This window comes from Panulirus ornatus, chromosome 11, assembly GCF_036320965.1.
Source record: "Panulirus ornatus isolate Po-2019 chromosome 11, ASM3632096v1, whole genome shotgun sequence".
Taxonomy (NCBI): domain Eukaryota; kingdom Metazoa; phylum Arthropoda; class Malacostraca; order Decapoda; family Palinuridae; genus Panulirus; species Panulirus ornatus.
The window spans coordinates 22,582,227-22,603,832 of NC_092234.1; the positions used below are offsets into that span (position 1 = coordinate 22,582,227).

At 43.5% G+C, this 21,606-nt stretch overlaps 1 non-coding gene across 1 annotated transcript; it reads right to left on the reverse strand.

Annotated features, from left to right (window-relative positions):
• Nucleotides 1–12,097: 12,097 nt before the first annotated feature.
• On the reverse strand, nt 12,098–12,169 carry TRNAG-UCC (transfer RNA glycine (anticodon UCC)). Its single transcript has one exon. It is a non-coding gene; the product is annotated as a tRNA-Gly (tRNA).
• Between the last annotated feature and the right edge of the window lie 9,437 nt (nt 12,170–21,606).

The following is a 21,606-nucleotide window of genomic DNA, read 5'->3' on the forward strand; positions in this document are numbered from 1 at the left end:
CAGCGAATGGAACCATGGAGGCGGAAGTGAGTCACAGGGTGTGGGAGGGGGCGAAAGTTCTGGGAGCGTTGAAAAATGTGTGGAAGGTGAGAACATTGTCTCGGAAAGCAAAAATGGGTATGTTTGAAGGATTAGTGATTCTAACGATGTCATATGGTTGCGAGGCGTGGGCTACAGATAAGATTGTGCGGAGGAGGGTGGATGTGTTGGAAATGAAATGTTTAGGACAATATGTGGTGTGAGGTGGTTTGATCGAGTAAGTAATGAAAGGGTAAGAGAGATATGTGGTAATAAAAAGAGTGTCGTTGAGAGCAGAAGAGGGTGTATTGGAATGGTTTGGTCACATGGAGAGAATGAGCGAGGAAAGATTGACAAAGAGGAAATATGTGTCAGAGGTGGAGAGAACGAGGAGAAGTGGGAGACCAAATTGGAGGTGGAAGGATGGAACGAAAAAGATTTTGAGCGATCGGGGCCTGGACATGCAGGAGGGTTTAAGGCGTACAAGGAATAGAGTGAATTGTAACTGTATGGTATACCGGGGTCGATGTGCTGTCAATGGATTGAACCAGGGTATGTGAAGCATCTGGGGTAAAAAATAAAAAGTTCTGTTGGGCCTGGATGTGGAAAGGGAGCTGTGGTTTCGATGCATTATACATGACAGCTAGAGACTCTGTGTGAACGAATGTGGCCTCTGTTGTCTTTTCTTAGTGCTACCTCGCGCACATGCGGGGGAAGGAGGTTGTCATTTCATGTGTGGCGGGGTGGCGATGGGAATAAATAAAGGCAGACAGTATGAATTATGTACATGTGTATATATGTATATGTCTGTGTGTGTATATATATGTATACGTTGAGATGTATAGGTATGTATATTTGCGTGTGTGGACGTGTATGCATATACATGTGTATGTGTGTGGGTTGGGCCATTCTTTTGCCTGTTTCATTGCTCTACCTCGCTAATACGGGAGACAGCGACAAAGCAAAATAGAAAATGAAGCACGATAAGCTCCCAAGTGCACTTTCGTGTAATAATCACATCATCAGGGGTGACACAAGAGAGAAATACAAGTTAATTGATATACATCGAAGAGACGAATCTAGGACGCCATTTGTTTACCATATGGCGTCCTAGCTTCGTCTGGGGAAGTACCAGGAGAGACTGTGTACAGAATGGAAAAAGGTGAGAACAATGGAAGTAAGGGGAGTGGGGGAGGAATGGGATGTATTTAGGGAATCAGTGATGGATTGCGCAAAGGATGCTTGTGGCATGAGAAGAGTGGGAGGGGGGCTGTTTAGAAAGGGTAGTGAATGGTGGGATGAAGAAGTAAGAGTATTAGTGAAAGAGAAGAGAGAGGCATTTGGACGATTTTTGCAGGGAAAAAATGCAATTGAGTGGGAGAAGTATAAAAGAAAGAGACAGGAGGTCAAGAGAAAGGTGCAAGAGGTGAAAAAAAGGGCAAATGAGAGTTGGGGTGAGAGACTATCAGTAAATTTTAGGGAGAATAAAAAGATGTTCTGGAAGGAGGTAAATAGGGTGCGTAAGACAAGGGAGCAAATGGGAACTTCAGTGAAGGGCGTAAATGGGGAGGTGATAACAAGTAGCGGTGATGTGAGAAGGAGATGGAATGAGTATTTTGAAGGTTTGTTGAATGTGTCTGATGACAGAGTGGCAGATATAGGGTGTTTTGGTCGAGGTGGTGTGCAAAGTGAGAGGGTTAGGGAAAATGATTTGGTTAACAGAGAAGAGGTAGTAAAAGCTTTGCGGAAGATGAAAGCCGGCAAGGCAGCAGGTTTGGATGGTATTGCAGTGGAATTTATTAAAAAAGGGGGTGACTGTATTGTTGACTGGTTGGTAAGGTTATTTAATGTATGTATGACTCATGGTGAGGTGCCTGAGGATTGGCGGAATGCGTGCATAGTGCCATTGTACAAAGGCAAAGGGGATAAGAGTGAGTGCTCAAATTACAGAGGTATAAGTTTGTTGAGTATTCCTGGTAAATTATATGGGAGGGTATTGATTGAGAGGGTGAAGGCATATACAGAGCATCAGATTGGGGAAGAGCAGTGCGGTTTCAGAAGTGGTAGAGGATGTGTGGATCAGGTGTTTGCTTTGAAGAATGTATGTGAGAAATACTTAGAAAAGCAAATGGATTTGTATGTAGCATTTATGGATCTGGAGAAGGCATATGATAGAGTTGATAGAGATGCTCTGTGGAAGGTATTAAGAATATATGGTGTGGGAGGCAAGTTGTTAGAAGCAGTGAAAAGTTTTTATCGAGGATGTAAGGCATGTGTACGTGTAGGAAGAGAGGAAAGTGATTGGTTCTCAGTGAATGTAGGTTTGCGGCAGGGGTGTGTGATGTCTCCATGGTTGTTTAATTTGTTTATGGATGGGGTTGTAAGGGAGGTAAATGCAAGAGTCCTGGAAAGAGGGGCAAGTATGAAGTCTGTTGGGGATGAGAGAGCTTGGGAAGTGAGTCAGTTGTTGTTCGCTGATGATACAGCGCTGGTGGCTGATTCATGTGAGAAACTGCAGAAGCTGGTGACTGAGTTTGGTAAAGTGTGTGGAAGAAGAAAGTTGAGAGTAAATGTGAATAAGAGCAAGGTTATTAGGTACAGTAGGGGTGAGGGTCAAGTCAATTGGGAGGTGAGTTTGAATGGAGAAAAACTGGAGGAAGTGAAGTGTTTTAGATATCTGGGAGTGGATCTGTCAGCGGATGGAACCATGGAAGCGGAAGTGGATCATAGGGTGGGGGAGGGGGCGAAAATTTTGGGAGCCTTGAAAAATGTGTGGAAGTCGAGAACATTATCTCGGAAAGCAAAAATGGGTATGTTTGAGGGAATAGTGGTTCCAACAATGTTGTATGGTTGCGAGGCGTGGGCTATGGATAGAGATGTGCGCAGGAGGATGGATGTGCTGGAAATGAGATGTTTGAGGACAATGTGTGGTGTGAGGTGGTTTGATCGAGTAAGTAACGTGAGGGTAAGAGAGATGTGTGGAAATAAAAAGAGCGTGGTTGAGAGAGCAGAAGATGGTGTTTTGAAGTGGTTTGGGCACATGGAGAGAATGAGTGAGGAAAGATTGACCAAGAGGATATATGTGTCGGAGGTGGAGGGAACGAGGAGAAGAGGGAGACCAAATTGGAGGTGGAAAGATGGAGTGAAAAAGATTTTGTGTGATCGGGGCCTGAACATGCAGGAGGGTGAAAGGAGGGCAAGGAATAGAGTGAATTGGAGTCGATGTGGTGTACAGGGGTTGACGTGCTGTCAGTGGATTGAATCAAGGCATGTGAAGCGTCTGGGGTAAACCATGGAAGGCTGTGTAGGTGTGTATATTTGCGTGTGTGGACGTGTGTATGTACATGTGTATGGGGGGGGGGGGGTTGGGCCATTTCTTTCGTCTGTTTCCTTGCGCTACCTCGCAAACGCGGGAGACAGCGACAAAGTATAAAAAAAAAAAAAAAAAAAAAAAAAAAAAATATATATATATATATATATATATATATATATAAAAACCATTTTTTTTTTTTTAATTTTCCAAAAGAAGGAACAGAGAAGAGGTCCAGGTGAGGATATTCCCTCAAAGGCCCAGTCCTCTGTTCTTAACGCTACCTCGCTATCGCGGGAAATAGCGAATAGTATGAAAAAAAAAAAGAAAAAAAAAAATATATATATATATATATATATATATATATATATATATATATATATATATATATATATATATATATATATATATATACATATATATATATATATATATATATATATATATATATATATATATATATATATATATATATATATATCTCGATGGGAAGACAGATTTGTCGTTCCATCGACACATTATCATGGCCGGGATAAGTTCCGGTCCAGGTTACTCCTTCCCTCCCCAGGGTGAGGCTGGGACACGGGAAGAGCACTGGGACGCTGGTGGTGCCTGTGTCTGTTCATCTCATTGTTGCTGAGGTGGCCAGACGCCTCTCTCAGGGTTCGAACACGACCCGCGATAGAGTAGAACTAATGACGCACTTGCGGTGAAGGAAGTGAAGCAAAAGTGGAGTAGAATGAACAATGGAGTAGTGATGATGAGAGTGAAGTGACAATAGTATTAGTGATGGAATGATGATGATAGTTCGGCACTGTGATGTGAAGCGACATGAATGATGATGATGAAGTAATGATGGTAGAGTCTTGTGATATTACGGCACAATAGTACTGGCAGAGTAAAGAGGGTAAAATGCATTAGTGATTATAATGGTAATTGTCCAGCAACAATGTAACAGTGGAGTGAGAGAGGCAAGGGAGGAGTAACGAGGTAACAGGTGTGATTGGAGTGAAATCTAGTCAAGCAGAGGAGTGATAACTGGAGTAACGAAGGTTCAAGTGGAGTAACAGGTTCTTACATAACGGTGAAGTAACACGCAGTGTGCAAGTAACAAGAATCACTGACTAGCAGGAACATAAAAGCTGGAGTAACAGTAGATTCATGATGGTAAATCTCAAGCAAAATTGGTCTGTAGGTGGACACAAATATACTCATTATGCTACTTAGAATCCAACTATCATTTTAGAAACAACCAAATCATGTGCAACTTTTAATCTGGGATACCACACACTGGGAGTCAGTGGACCAAACGTTTTCAATGACATTGTTAATGTCAATAACCATCAGGGATATGCTAACTCTTCGTATGATACCACAGTTGTTGCATCAGTTTAGTGATTACAATGATCTAACCCTCCAGCAGGATGGGGCATTACCTCCCCATTACGGGACAAAGAATCTTACGAGATATTTTGATGCTTAGCTAGATGGAAGGCTCGGCCGGAGTGGGCACACTGGATGTGGGTTACATTCCACAAACATAACGCTGGTGTCACTCAGCCCCGGCTGCAAGAGGTCACCCAGCGAGTGAAAAGTCACATTCAATTCAGTCTGTATCACTGGTAATACAGCCTCGTCAAACAACTTCTCGTTATGAAGCTGTCTACATTCCTTTGCTACTTAGAAGTAGCGTTGAGCGTTGCTTTGGGCACCAGCAGGACTCTCACAGAAAATTGGTCCTGAGTAACATATACCTGGAGCTGTCTTGGGTAAGTGTGGTGATGTGGAAGGAGAGATAAGGGAGAGAGCAGTACAGGGTAGAAGCGTCATTGGGTCCCTTGATAAGATAATCAAAGGAAAAAGTGTAAGTATGGAAGTGAAGAGAGGATTATGGGAAGCATAGTCCTCCCAACCCTGACCCAAGCAGCCGAAACATAGACGTGGAATGAGTCACAGAGGTCAAGAATCCAGGCTGTGGAAATGAGCTACATGAGAAGAGCAAGTGGTGTGGCTAGATGGAATGAAGAAAGGAATAAAGATTGTAGGAGAGATGTGGTATGGCAGGGAATGCAAAGAGAGCGATTTGTGGAATGACAGAATGGGTGAAAAGTAATACTTTGAGGTGGTTTGGGCATGTAGAAAGAATGCAAGACTGGGAGTTTACAAGGAGAGTTATGACAGTACAACTAAAGGAGTTGGTGTGAGTGGAAGGCCACATGTGACATGGGCATATAGGGTGGAGGAATGCTGGAGGGAGAGAAATAGAGGAGGAATGCGTGGAATGGTGTATGCGAGGGAGGCATATAAGGACAGGAATAAGCACAAAAAAAAGTTTGTGATGCCTGTCCTCAAGTGGCTAACGAGAGAGACAGTGAGAAGGTTGGCTTCCATTGTGAACAGTCGCTGTGAAGTGCATCTTATAATGTTACCAAAGAAGACTTTTCATGTTGTCAGTCTTACTGTCCAGTACATCCCTGGCTGCTCCTGTAGATCAAAGTGGCGATAAACAACACGTCTTAAAATCACTCAAAATCATCGTCACACGCAGGCTCATGTGTAGACTACCGCAGCACCAAGACAACAAGGCTTTCTTCCTCTATTGACATATGATTGTTACGAGGACGTGATGTACGTCAACCAGATTGTGTCTGAGATTAACGGGTGGAGTGGCTGTGGTTCATGTCTGCTAAATATGGAACAGAAGTGTCCATAATGACCATACAGCACCTGACCAGAGAAGTATTTCAATCCCGATTAGGAATGATGAAAATGTTGCCTGGAGCCATCTTACACCCTCCATGTTAGTAGGCTGTAGACACCAGCCGTCCAGGGAAGTACCACCTTACTGACTTAGGAGTGTTGAAGTGATGCCTTCAACCACCTTACACCCTCCGTGTCAGTAGGTTGCAAACAGCAGCCGCCCAGGGAAGTACTACCCTCCTGACTTAGGAGTGTTGAAGTGAGGCCCGGGAACCACCTTAAACCCTCCGTGTCAGTAAGTTGTAAACACCAACGCTCTTGAATTAGGGGTGTTGAAGTGATGCCCTGGAAACATCTGTATTCCCCGTTTAGATAGGTTGTTGACAACAGCCGCCCAGGGAAGTATTACCCTCTTGACTAAAGGGTGTTTAAGTAATGCCCAGTAACCATTTTGCGTGCTCCGTGTCAGTAGGTTGTAAACTGCAGCTGCCCAAGAAAGTATTACTCTACTGACTTATCTTAAGATTAACAATCCTGTACAAGAAAAATGACCTTACCTCAATGTAATTAAAATTGCTTACTCGCAAGTTAGAGACGATTGCTACGGTTGAAGTTACACTGATCTCGATCGAGATTGTCGAAGCCTTTTGTAATTCTGATTGCCTTTACTGAATCACCTGTTAACCTCCTTTGTAAGTTAAGTAAATGCAAAGCGTTTAGTCGGCTCTCAAAGGACTTGTTTCTCAGTACGGGAATCATCATGGGGGCTCGCTATTGTACTCCTTCTATTATGTCGATGTATTTTTCCAAGTAATGGTGACCAAACCTGAACACAGCGTTTGAGGAAGGGACGCACCATTGAATCGTTCAGACTGAGGATTGGATCATTTCGAATTAGGTGATAATGGATCCTTACAGCCTAGGCTTTACCTTATATATGAGACTTGAACAAAGTTCATACTGTACCATGTCCTCATAATAGAACTGTTGTTGTACTTCACGTTGCAAATATCGATGTTGGAATCACTATGCCAACTGTGTGACCCAGTCTAAACCTGAAGCTTCGACGTGGGACATCTGTAGCACCTACACATGACGTATGATCACGACGGGCGAGTGGACAGAGGGAGAGAGGCTTCAGCAACACACTCTCCGTCCGAGGTCAGTGAGGGACCAGGAAACCATCCAGTGCATGGCAAGCATCCCTCACAGCGTAACCCCGTTTGATACACCTGTCCCTCACACTTGGCGAGAGAGAGAGTGGCCAGGTGTACCAGCATGGCAGTATGACTAAAGCCTTCGTATCGTAACCATATATTACCTGCACCAACAATGTCAGCAATTTTCTTCTGACACACTTCAAGGAGGCTCTCCCAGTGGGTGCCTTTATTTGGGTGGCCAATGATAATGGCTGGGGAATGAGGACCAAGGATTTATTTTCTGCGTTACTTTAAGTTAATACCAAACTTGTGTCTGAGATCACTGACGGTTTAACGTAGTAACACATGGTAGCTGTGATCGAAGTGATTTGTGATCATGCCACATAATAACTACAGGACTATATTTAGTGATTAATGTTCTCAAGACACATGATCACTGAGGAAACGAGATCAATGAAAGGGCATAAAGTATAAGTAATGTCCTCTAATGACTCATGTTAAGTACACGATTACTTGTATAGTGCACATGTCAGTGTGTGAGACGAAGATTGCAACTACAACTTGCTGAGAAATACTTGACGCATGTGATCACTGTTGGACTTGTGTTGTACTCTTTCTTATAGTCCACATTGGTTGGAATCCTGGTCGCGGCAACCGGTACACAGTCAATCCAGCTGTTAATCATGTTTCCCTATAGGCTTAGGATTGGGTGTATGTATGTGGCCTTTGTTTGTCTTTTCCTAGCGCTTCCTCGCGCGCGCGGGGGTTGGGCTGCTGTTTTTCATGTGTCGCGGGGTGGCGACCGGTGTTGATGAAGGCAGCAAGTATGAATATGTGCATGTGTGGGAGCGGGGGGCTGGAAATCCTCCCCTCTCACTTTTTTTTTTTTTTTTTTTTTTTTTTTTTCCAAAAGAGGGAACAGAGAAGGGGCCCAGGTGAGGATATTCCCTCAAGGGCCCAGTCCTCTGTTCTCAACGCTACCTCGCTAATGCGGGAAATGGCGAATAGTATGAAAGAAAGAAAAAAGTGTTTATATCTATTTCTGTGTATGCATATGTATGTATATATTGAAATGTATAGGTATGTATATGTGCGTGTGTGGGTGTTTATGTATATACATGTGTATGTAGGTGCGTTGGGCCATTCTTTCGTCTGTTTCCATGCGCTACCGCGCTAACGCGGAAAACAGCGACAAAGTGCAATGAAAAGAAAAAGAAATATATATATATATATATATATATATATATATATATATATATATATATATATATATATATCTTTTTTTTTTTTTTTTTTTGCTTTGTCGGTGTCTCCCGCGTTTGCGAGGTAGCGCAAGGAAACAGACGAAAGAAATGGCCAACCCACCCCCATACACATGTATATACATACGTCCACACACGCAAATATACATACCTACACAGCTTTCCATGGTTTACCCCAGACGCTTCACATGCCCTGATTCAATCCACTGACAGCACGTCAACCCTGGTATACCACATCAATTCAGTTCACTCTATTCCTTGCCCTCCTCTTACCTCCTGCATGTTCAGGCCCCGATCACACAAAATCTTTTTCACTCCATCTTTCCACCTCCAATTTGGTCTCCCACTTCTCGTTCCTTCCACCTCCGACACATATATCCTCTTGGTCAATCTTTCCTCACTCATTCTCTCCATGTGCCCAAACCATTTCAAAACACCCTCTTCTGCTCTCTCAACCACGCTCTTTTTATTTCCACACATCTCTCTTACCCTTACGTTACTTACTCGATCAAACCACCTCACACCACACATTGTCCTCAAACATCTCATTTCCAGCACATCCATCCTCCTGCGCACAACTCTATCCATAGCCCACGCCTCGCAACCATACAACATTGTTGGAACCACTATTCCTTCAAACATACCCATTTTTGCTTTCCGAGATAATGTTCTCGACTTCCACTCATTCTTCAAGGCTCCCAGAATTTTCGCCCCCTCCCCCACCCTATGATCCACTTCCGCTTCCATGGTTCCATCCGCTGCCAGATCCACTCCCAGATATCTAAAACACTTTACTTCCTCAGTTTTTCTCCATTCAAACTTACCTCCCAATTGACTTGACCCTTAACCCTACTGTACCTAATAACCTTGCTCTTATTCACATTTACTCTTAACTTTCTTCTTTCACACACTTTACCAAACTCAGTCACCAGCTTCTGCAGTTTCTCACATGAATCAGCCACCAGCGCTGTATCATCAGCGAATAACAACTGACTCACTTCCCAAGCTCTCTCATCCACAACAGACTTCATACTTGCCCCTCTTTCCAAAACTCTTGCATTCACCTCCCTAACAACCCCATCCATAAACAAATTAAACAACCATGGAGACATCACACACCCCTGCCGCAAACCTACATTCACTGAGAACCAATCACTTTCCTCTCTTCCTACACGTACACATGCCTTACATCCTCGATAAAAACTTTTCACTGCTTCTAACAACTTGCCTCCCACACCATATATTCTTAATACCTTCCACAGAGCATCTCTATCAACTCTATCATATGCCTTTTCCAGATCCATAAATGCTACATACAAATCCATTTGCTTTTCTAAGTATTTCTCACATACATTCTTCAAAGCACTGGGACAATCACTTGTTCACCAAATGGCGTCCTAGCTACGTCTTTTCGTTGTATATCAACTGATTGTTATATTTCTTTATTGTATCTCCCCTGATGATATGATTATTTCACGAAAGTGCATTTGGGCGCTTACCGCGTTTCATTTCTCTGTGGACTCATAGGAATATATATATATATATATATATATATATATATATATATATATATATATATATATATATATATATATATATATATATATATATATTATCCCTGGGGATAGGGGAGAAAATATACTTCCCACGTATTCCCTGCGTGTCGCAGAAGGCGACTAAAAGGGGAGGGAGCTGGGGGCTGGAAATTCTCACCTCTCGGTTTTAATTTTCCAGAAGAAGGAACAGAGAAGGGGGCCAAATGTGGATTTCCCTCAAAGGCTTAGTCCTCAGTTCTTAACGCTACCTCGCTAACGCGGGAAATGGCGAATAGTATGAAAAAAAAATGTATACGAGCACTTAGCGTTCATGAGATGGCCTTGATTAGGGCATTCAGCCGCCTGTGCCGTCTCAGCCAACATAAAAGAACTTCTCTTATAAAGATTTGATACCATTCTGATCTGAAACTCTCAAATGCCAAGTGGATTCGGTGTTGTTATCAGTAAGGAGGTGAGACTTATATCTTCATAGGCGAAGATAATGAATTTTCCCTTAGAGACACGGCGGTGAAAGCCATGCATATGATGAAGTGTGGCAAGGCGGCTCTAGTGATGCATTTCTGAAGAAAGTGGGTAACTGTGATGTAGACTGGTTAGTTAGGATTACTGATATATGCATGGATCATGGTGAGGTATCTGAGGATTGGTGGAATGCAGGTATAGTGCCACTGTATAAAGGCAAGGACGACAAAAATGAGTGTTCAAACTGTAGAGGTGTACGCTTGTTGAGTGTACCTGGTAAGTTGCATGGAAGTTTGATGATTGAGAGGGTGGTGGCATGCACAAAGCATCAGATTGGAGAGGAACAATGTGGCTTCAGGAGTGGTTGAGGATGTGTGGATCAGGTGTTTCCTTTTAGAAATGTGAGGGAAAATACTTAGAGAAATATGAGGCTTTGCATATGACATATATGGCTTCAGAAAAAACGTACGATAGGGTTGACAGAGGTACTGTGTGGAACGTATCACGAATGTGTGGTGTGGTAAGAAAGCTACCAGACGCAATAAAGAATTTTTATCGAGAGGTAATGGCGTGTGTGCTCGTAGATAAAGAAATGGTTTCATGTTAAGGTAGGTCTACGGTAGGGGTGTGCGATCTTACCATGGCTGTTTAATCTGTTTATGGAAGGGGTGGTGAGGGAGGTAGGTGCATGGGTCTTGGTAAGAGGAGCGAATATGCAGTTTATTGTGGGTGACGGATCGTGGGAAGTAAGTCAGCTGTTGTCTGCTGGTGGCAGATTCGACTGAGAAATTACTGAGTTTTGAGTGTAGAAGAGTGTATGAAAGGAGAATCTTGAGAGTATCAGTCCTGCGAGTCTTCTTAGGCTTACAATCAGAGCCTACGTTATAAAGATATATCTATTTCTAAGACTGACAACAAAGGGTTGAGAACACAAGTTAGCGGGAAGACCAGTGTATGTCTCCAGTCAAAGCCGGCCGATCACTACCTCTCCCACTCACTACCCGACGCTGGCTCCCTGCCAGCGGCAGAGTAGAGGTTTGAAATATGCTGACACTCACTCCCACTGGAACTTTCCGTAGTAACTTCCACTGTTCTTCTATGCTGATCACTGAGGATTACAAGAGTAAAGGTAACTCACATCAAGGTTAATAGGCTCAGCATTGGTAAGAGACAGTTTAATGGGGCGTGAATTTGAACGGAGGCATCCCGACGAAAGTGGGACGTTTTGTATACCTGGGAGTGGATATGACAGCGAATGGAACAGTGGGGTTGACGTGAGCCATAAGCTGGGTGAGAGGGGCCTTGTGTGGAGTGAGGAGAGTGTAGAGAGAGGCAAAGATGAGCATGTTTGATGGCACAGTAGTTCCGACGGTGTTATGTGCACGGGAAGCGTGGAGTTTAGATCAAAAAGTACGGCAGAGGATAAATGTGCCGGGAATAGTTTACAGAAGTGGAGTGTTCAAATGGTTTGGACATATGGAAGGGATGAATGAGGACAGACTGAAAAAGAGATTACATGTCAGAGGTCTGGTGTTTAAAATTCGAATCATATTCCAAACTTAGTAATAAAACTTCCCTATTCACAATACCTACATAACACAAACGTTCATATAACAAGTAAGATATTGTTGCGATGGCCGGGAATCGAACCCGGGTCAACTGCTTGGAAGGCAGCTATGCTCACCACTATACCACCATCGCTTGATGGTGTTTCAGACAGTTGCTTTACGATGGTATGCATTGTGGTCCCAGTGTACCCTCCAGGGCCACACGGACCCCTGAACCTGCCTGGTGGTCCCAGTGTACCCACCGGGTCCACAAGGACCCCTGAACCTGCCTGGTGGTCCCAGTGTACCCACCGGGTCCACAAGGACCCTTGAACCTGCCTGGTGGTTCCAGTGTACCCACCAGGACCACACGGACCCCTGAACCTGCCTGTACTTGACACTAACTCGCTGATGTGGGAGGTGGCGAATAGTATATATATATATATATATATATATATATATATATATATATATATATATATATATATATATATATATATATATATATATATACTTCTAAATAATTTTCTACTAATGTTTGTTGTTGCTCATTCACCTCAAGTCTCATTTGCCCTCTTATCCAGCCCCTGTACCCTTGTCTTGACCTCCCGCCGCTTGTTCTTGTACGTCTCTCAGTAACACGCACTTCTTCCCTGCAGATAACGCCCATACACCTCCATTCCCTCTCCCGCAAACAGCTTCCCACTGTCAGGTCTGAGGCCGCGTGCCTCCCACCCGCTCAGTTTCTCGGGGTCTGGATGTGTCTCACATTATCGTCAAACAAGTTGACATGTTTTGTGATGAAATACGTTATAAGATAAAATGATCTTTTCATCAAAATGATCCTGATAAACTTATCTAGAGTTCCTTTAAGATAAATGTTTATGAAAAGAATAACTATCTAAAAGTGGAATCACATTATGAAAATATTTTAACATTCATTCTTAAAAATGCAAAACATATAATCTAAAGAAATCAAATGATCAGTAAAGTCTACAAATTTCATCGGAAACAAAGCATAAATCATGAATGAATAATGCAAAAATTTCTCCACTGTGTCCTGGGTCTTTAGGGTTTCAGGGATGCGTCTAGAACTTCAGCAGGTAATTACTTACCCCGTCAAGGTCATCCACCATCCTCAGTTCGTCATATTTTCCAAAAGAAAAGACACAGTAATACTTGGCATCATTTGCTGCCACTTGCTATGAACGTTTGTGAGCTTCGTGGCATCAGCAACTGAATGTTTACACTTGTTGAATGAGTGTACACCATATGGAGTTGCTCTATAATTACCAGCCATTATTGTTATAGCCACTGGTATGTAAACAGTTTTCACAACGTAAGACTGAGGTAACACTGCGCTAAAACGGGTTAAAGAACACTTTTACAATCACAGGCACACTGGCTACATCCTTAATGCGCCAGCGCTCTGGGCTTAATTGACGGGAAGTGGGTTACTGTGGAGGAAGGAGAATGTAGTTGGGAAGTGCAAGTATCCCACATTACCTGTATATTGGAAGAGTTGTCAAAAGTTGCTAGGCTTCATTATGACTTGTCGACGCTCTGTAGCATTACCTAAGAAACGAGTATATTATGTTAACACAGTGGAAGATTATCATTATATATATATATATATATATATATATATATATATATATATATATATATATATATATATATATATATGTATTGTTGACTGGTTGGTAAGGTTATTTAATGTATGTATGACTCATGGTGAGGTGCCTGAGGATTGGCGGAATGCCTTGAAGAATGTTTGGAAGTCGAGAACATTATCTCGGAAAGCAAAAATGGGTATGTTTGAAGGAATAGTGGTTCCAACAATGTTGTATGGTTTCGAGGCGTGGGCTATGGATAGAGTTGTGCGCAGGAGGATGGATGTGCTGGAAATGAGATGTTTGAGGACAATGTGTGGTGTGAGGTGGTTTGATCGAGTGAGTAACGTAAGGGTAAGAGAGATGTGTGGAAATAAAAAGAGCGTGGTTGAGAGCAGAAGAGGGTGTTTTGAAGTGGTTTGGGCACATGGAGAGGATGAGTGAGGAAAGATTGACCAAGAGGATATATGTGTCGGAGGTGGAGGGAGCAAGGAGAAGAGGGAGACCAAATTGGAGGTAGAAAGATGGAGTGAAAAAGATTTTGTGTGATCGGGGCCTGAACATGCAGGAGGGTGAAAGGAGGGCAAGGAATAGAGTGAATTGGAGCGATGTGGTATACTGGGGTTGACGTGCTGTCAGTGGATTGAATCAAGGCATGTGAAGCGTCTGGGGTAAACCATGGAAAGCTGTGTAGGTATGTATATTTGCGTGTGTGGACGTATGTATATACATGTGTATGGGGGGGGGTTGGGCCATTTCTTTCGTCTGTTTCCTTGCGCTACCTCGCAAACGCGGGAGACAGCGACAAAGTATAAAAAAAAAAGAAAGAAGAAAATATATATATATATATATATATATATATATATATATATATATATATACATATATATATATATATATATATATATATATATATATATATATATATATATATATATATATATATATATATATATATATATATATATATATATATATATATATGAGAAGCTCCCAGCAATATTTGATTCTCTGATTGTAAGGTAAATCTAGCGTATTTACACCGTCATACTTGCTGAAAAGTTATTTCCCAGAAGAATCACATTTTGTGTTCGCTCTAACCTCCAGGTGGTCGAGGCCTTGTCAGAAGAGGTTCGTCCTTACAGTATCCCACACGTGCTGTCCTCGGTGCTACGTGTGTACGTCCAGTGGGCAGGGGTAGCTACTTCGCAAGTCCCATCGTCACAGAGTTATTGCCACAATACCCATGATCGTGACTTCATGCAGGGTAGTAATCTTCAGTTTTGATGTCGTGCATGAACTCTCACCCTCTGGCAGCGTCGCTGGTGCAAGGTCTATCTGATCATTTGTAAACAGAGAGCAACGTAGGACGTAGTGACCTTAACCCTCTGGGAAGTATCGACTTCCTGAGGCAATATCACTCGGTTATGCTCACATGTAAGACCATTCATCCCAAATCCATTATGTCGTTGTTATACGTGCTAGATTTTCAGACGCCACGAAATGTATATCTCGTAGTATTTCATCCTGATGTGGGAAATGCACCAACGAGGAACATACCACGAACAGTTGTACTTCGTGAAGTGCATTAACTGTACAAACAACTAACCAAGTCCGGGCTGAGAATGTTCCCGGTCCGAGTCTGAAAAGAAATTCTGTTCGGTTAAGGCGATAAACAACACTTCAGATGGCGAACCGAGGAAGAAGCGGCACAGGAGGCGAACGAGACTCCGAAACCCAATGAATCTTACGTTAAGGAATTGAAATGCGAGCCTGCCATGTGTGCCACTGCCACGCAGACTCCGCTGAACTGAAGCTTGCGTCTAATACTCGTCCCGAAGCCTCGACCCGAAACCCCGAATATCGACCCAATCCCTGAAAACTGTCTCTGGTTCCGCTAACACTACTGACACCTACTCCAGCGCCACGTCCTTCACCCGGCCTAAAAATCTGAAGAAGGATAACAGTAAACTTGCTACATTAACAACAGTACCGGTAGCACGGACGAGGGGGAACTCGGCTAAGAGGTCGTCCTCGTTGGAATCACTGGAAAATAAGGATAGCAAGGTCATCTGTGGTGGAGCTGTTAGCACTACTAACCGTAATGTATTGAAAGGTCACCCGGGGGTCAAGCACGCACTGAATCGAATTTCTGTAGCGGCATTCGGTCCATAGTGCAGCCAGCTGTTCAGCTTTCCCTAGAGGCTGGTCGATAACCTGGGTACCTGGCTTAGGCTAGGGTAAATATATATCTGTATATGGCCTTGATTAGGGCATTAAGCTGCCCGCGCTGTTCCAGGGGGGAAAAAAGCCGATCCCATTCACCTACAGGGACGTCGCCCAAATCTAAAAAAAAAAAAAGAAAAAAGAGAAACAAAGAGCTGGACAGGCTGGTCGGCCACACAGCTCTTAAACCAACGCATTTAGTATCATTCAGTGGGAGTGTGGAGGTCTTGGGCATAAGGATACACAATCATCATTGTCGCTTGCGTTGTACAGGACGTCTGTTACCTGTCTACAGGAGGCGAATCATAGTCGAAGACGGTATTGTCTTAAACATTTATCATGTGTATAGATGAAAGGAAAGTCATAAGGTAGATATAAAATTTATGCCCACCGCAGGTTGCCTCATACACCAGTGGCTTTAGATTCTATCCTAACAGCAGTTGTATGTCCAGTAAGATTTGACAATACGTGTTATACCTGGCCATTTACTCAATACACTTTTCAGGATGTTGTACACTAGATTAGCTAATACCATTGTGTCGCAAAGTAAAGCTGAGGCGAGCCCGAGCGAGATTCATAGACGGCAGTGCTGACCACCACACCACGGAAGCCTTACACGCCGAGTCGTTCGTTGCAGAATGAATCGTGTTTATGCAGCCTCACGGCCAACTCATTCGTGCCTATAATTTTCGTAGGAGGATAAACAAAGCAATGCAATATAATGCTTCTTAATGATGTATTTTGCATATTGATTCGCTATGTGAAAACTACGTCATTCATATTTCCATCATGACACATAAAACCCAACTGGTCATAGCCAACCTCCTCACCTGGAGTCCCTTTAACCCACAACAACATACTAACTGAACGTGTCTCTTCTTCTCCTGGTACCGTTACCTTGCACGGCCGTGTTATCTTAGTCTTCCATTTACGTGTCTTCACACGATGTCCTCACAGCTCACATCCTCCATACATCTTCCTTCCTTGGTTCAGCTGATCTAATTCACACTGTGGTACGTGAGGTAGGCAAACATCAGAGCTGAGACTTTTCCACACGTTACATTTCAATCCTTCCCATCGACCAGATCTCATAGTGAAAGTCTGTACTCTTAAGATTCAACTTGCTTTTACCAATCTAAAACCCTCCAAGCCTGGCGAATCTTCACCCTCCCACCATCCTATAACACTGCTGACCCCGATATCTAAACGATTGAGAAGCTGATCCAGAACAGAAGCAAACAAGGCATCCAACTCCCGTCACTACATTAAGTGTTTAGACCCGGTCACTCTACGACCATGCTACACATAAGCCTCTCACAGCATATCTTGGATGGCTTCAGCCGATCACATCTCCTCCCGTACAGATTAAGAGCTTTATACATCAACAAGTAATTCAGCACTGTCCCCTGACACGTCCTCACACAAGAGACATCTTACGCTACCCAACACAAGAAACATAAAATATGGCAATCATAGTTGGCCACCAAGTCCAAGTTACTCACAAAGGTTTCAGCTCGGAATTCCCAAATTCTTCAGGCAGTTAGCCAAGGAACAATTTTTTTCTCCATCCTTCTTCATTCTTTTCCAGTACGACCTTCCATCATCTCCTGCAGATTATGGTGTGAACATTTTCTCATACGCAGACAGCACTGTTACACTACACAAGCTGCTTAAAACATGTAACAACACATCACAGACATGAATCTAGTCTTCACTTTCCCCTCTCCCTGCACAGACAATCTCTCCCACTCGAAACTCCAACTGTATTGGGTATCACTTCCTACACTACAAACATCAACACAAAGGCTTCAGACAAACACAACGCCCTCAGAGTACTTAAAAAACTAACTGGGAAAAGGAAATAGCGCCCAGTATCCTTAACAAACAATCTATCCACTCCACTCTAAACTATGCCTCATCCTGTCGAAGGCAAATACAACAAAGCTACAAATCAAGCCAAACTAAGTACTCAGAACAATCACCGGCCGCGTAGCAACCAGAGGCACTCAACACCAGCACAACGAAGGAAAGACTTCCACAACGATCTCACCTCAATATTCTCGACTCTCAGTTCTTCTCATCAATGTTAGGCTACTTTGCTCATAAGCACTTTATAATTTACCTCCAGACCTTAGTTAAAGATAAAGAGCTTTCCTCTGCCTCACTTAAACTGACAACTCTAGCTTAGATATTGGTTGATCTAGCTTTGAAATGAACAATAAAACCAAAACCTTAAGATGAAATTTTGTTTAACATGAAACTAATCATCCACATAGTGTATCCAGTCTTTCAGGTATCTCCTTCAGCCTAGCATCAACAGATTACATATTTCAAAGGTTTTTCTTGAGCTAAGTGGAGAGCCGCATCTAAGTTAGGTGAGAGAGGGTGTCTTGAGAAACCACAAATTGGCATATTCGCATCAGTGGGACTCAGACGTGGCGCGTACCTCGGGTAATGTACTTAGTGGATATGATTCAGTGACGCTGTTTCGAGAGAGGAAATTTCATGTGGAAGAATGAAATAAATACTGGAAGGGACAATGGGAAATTTTACAAATAATTCTAATGAGTTTGGAAAAAAGATCTAATGATAACAAGTATCTAACACATACACTCACAAACATAACTAGGGAATTACCTGTTAACAGACAGATCTCTCAACACGATAAAGACCACACACTACATGTCACAAAGCGAAAAAAAAATAACATCAAGTACTTACTCATTTGAATAGATAACAACTCATGTACTGGAGGGCGCGGCCACACACAACACCCAGCGAGCAATTGTGAGCCAACAAGTTATGTGCAGGTAACGTAGTTACAGAGCTGATCAACTACAAGAAAATGGCACTTGTGGTAACATGAGTTAAAAGCTATTAATCAGTCATATCAAAACCATTAGTCTTGTAAACGTTTAATGTAGACTGACTGAGGTTCTCAAATAGTAACTTTAGCGGACAGATTGGGGTCATAACTCTTGAGCTATTGCTGTTATTTCAGGTCGAGAGTACAAGCTGTAGCACAACAGTGAGGAAAACAAGAATATTTGGACATCAAGCGAGCGCTGAAACTGTATCCTGGTCAATAAAATACGTCCCCCAGGACGCCTCACTGACCACTAACACCTAGATAATCACACGTCGTCATGGAGTAAACCTTTCATCATGTACCTTCCTTCAGTTCTCCTGTGGCTGTAGGATCTCCGTACAGACACCTAGAAGTAACCGTCTGCCTTACTTGCACACTTGTACTCCCACAAGTAGGCGATACAGAACGTACCGAAAACCTTTTGCAGATCATATACGGCAGTCGTGGCATTGCATGTCCAGTGATCGATTAATTTTAAATCAGGTTTTGTAGTTATTGTTAAGTTATGTGTCCTTCCTGAGACCAATGTTGACTGTGTGTGTGTGTGTGTGTGTGTGTGTGTGTGTGTGCGTGTGTGTGCGTGCGTGTGTGTGTGTGTGTAATTATTACAGAAGTGTATTTCTATCATTAACCTAATCACCCTGTCTCGGTTATTCGAGTGGTTCCGATGACTGGGAATGCGTTATGCCAGTGATGGCGTTGTTGTTAGCAGAAACGATTCTTTCTATTGTGTTGGAGCGCCTGGTATGGAAATGATACGATCTAATCCAGTTCAGGAAAGGTAGATGACTAGGATCAGTGCTTGTGTTCAGGGGCGTTGCCTATAGAGCAAAGATGATCACCAATACGAGTATTTGCGGCAGTTGTTAATGTAGTTCCTCTTAACTCCTCTGGTCTCTCTGCCTTACGTCGGTAGGCGAGTGAGGAGAGATGGACAAGATCACCGAAGATGGCTGAGGTGAGCCATATACAGCAAGACGGAAAGAATGGAGGAGCACTGTCCCCAACCCTTCACCACCCACTCCGCCCCGCCCCGCCCCTCCCAGCCCGGACGAGACCAGGAACGCGAGAGTCCAGACCAAAGGGATTTGCCCTCCTGCACTTTACGCTGATGGTTCATTCCTCCGCCGTGTGACGGGGATTAAACAGCTATAAAGTTAGATTTGGGGAGATATCTCCTCTGCCATGGCTTAATGTTGCGGCTAAAAATGTTGAAATCATGTACAGAGATTTGCCAAAAAGTGTTGTTTTGAGAGTCTGATGTTGTAACGTAATGTGTCAGGATTATTTTGGGTTTCATTGTATCTGGAGTCCTATTATCTTCACGTCTAACACCTACTATACTGTCTTGTGGATTAGGAATATCTCTAAATGCCGTCAACGATGAAAAGACACCAGTTATTGATTAAAAAAAATGATTATAGGAATATAAAGCAAGGGAACTAGATTCTAGCTCAACGGGGTGTTCATCAGAGTGAGGGAGTTACCAGGTGTCTGTGTAATGTCTGCCTTCGCATTGATGGTATGAAAGTGAGTAGCTGAGAGTCTTATTATCCTCATGATTAGTGAGGGAGTGGTGATGAGGTTTACCATCCCCTCATAGGTGTAGGTCTGTGTTGTGGTGGTCTACCTCTCTAAGAATGGTGGAGGAAGTGGGTGTTTTTGAGGTTTAACTCCTCACCAGTGGTGATGAGATCGATCTCCCAGTGAGCAGTGATAGGAGTGATAATGACGTCTCGTGAGGGGTCCACAAATGAGGTCAAGAAGGATCCACATTCCAAGCACTGATGCAGCAGTCAGTGGAGTATCGGAGTGAGTGATGGAGAGGTCTAGCATTCAGTGTGAGGTCTACCTCCCAGTGAGGGATAAGGGAGTGAGTGGTGGTGAAGTCTGACATTCCAAGGGCAGGAGGGAGTAACTGTCCCCAGGATACGTGGGAGAGTCATGTATCAGAAGACCTGATGGTCTTTGACGAGGTTATCTGCTGGGGGGACAGTAATGTTGTGCATAATCTCTGGTTGGTAAAGATAGAGTCAGGGTTATGGGCTAAGATCTACTTTTCTGTGAGGAAATGGTGAGGCCAACGTCGTAGAAAAAGGGACAAGATTGATCATGAGGCCTACCTCCCAGGAAGAGGTGTAGGGGTGATTAAGGTGTGACGTCCTCCCCGTGAACGGCGCGCGAAAAATGATGACATAGACATTCTTCGTGAGAGGTGCACGCGTGCTAGTGATGTCACCTTCCACGTAAGGAGGGCAGGAGTGTGTGTTGGTGAGGCCTCCTTTACCCGGGAGTGACGCAGATGGGGGGTAGGTGTGAGGTACAACTCTTCCCCCACAGAGATATGAGATTAAGCGATGGCGCGATTCACATCCACGTGAGATGGCGCAGGTTGTGCCTGGTGCAGAGCTCCATCTTCCCTGCCAGGTGCAAGAATAACGGGTTGTGAGGTACCTCTCCCTGTGAGGGGCACGGAAATGAAAGGTGGCGAATACAACTTTCACATGAGAGGTACAAGAGTGAGAGGGAGTGAAGTCTCCTGCCAGTGCGTGGGGATAGTAGCCTGAGTTATACTGGAGTGAGATCTAAAACCCCACAAGAGGCGCAGTAATGTGTGTTAATGAGGGCCACCTCCATGTGAGAGCTGAGGGACTAAGTGATTCTCAGGATCACCTCCACTTGAGAGTTCCAGGAGTGGGTAAGGGGTACAGAGATGAGTGGGAATGATGTCCACCTTCCAATGAGTAATAAGCGAGTTGTAAGATTATCTCCAAGTGAGAGGTGCGGGAATGTGTGTTGGTGAGGCGTCCTCTGCCCGTGAGTCGCACGGTGGTAGAGTCTGTCCGTGAAAGGTTCACGAATGAGTTGCATGTTGGTTCATTT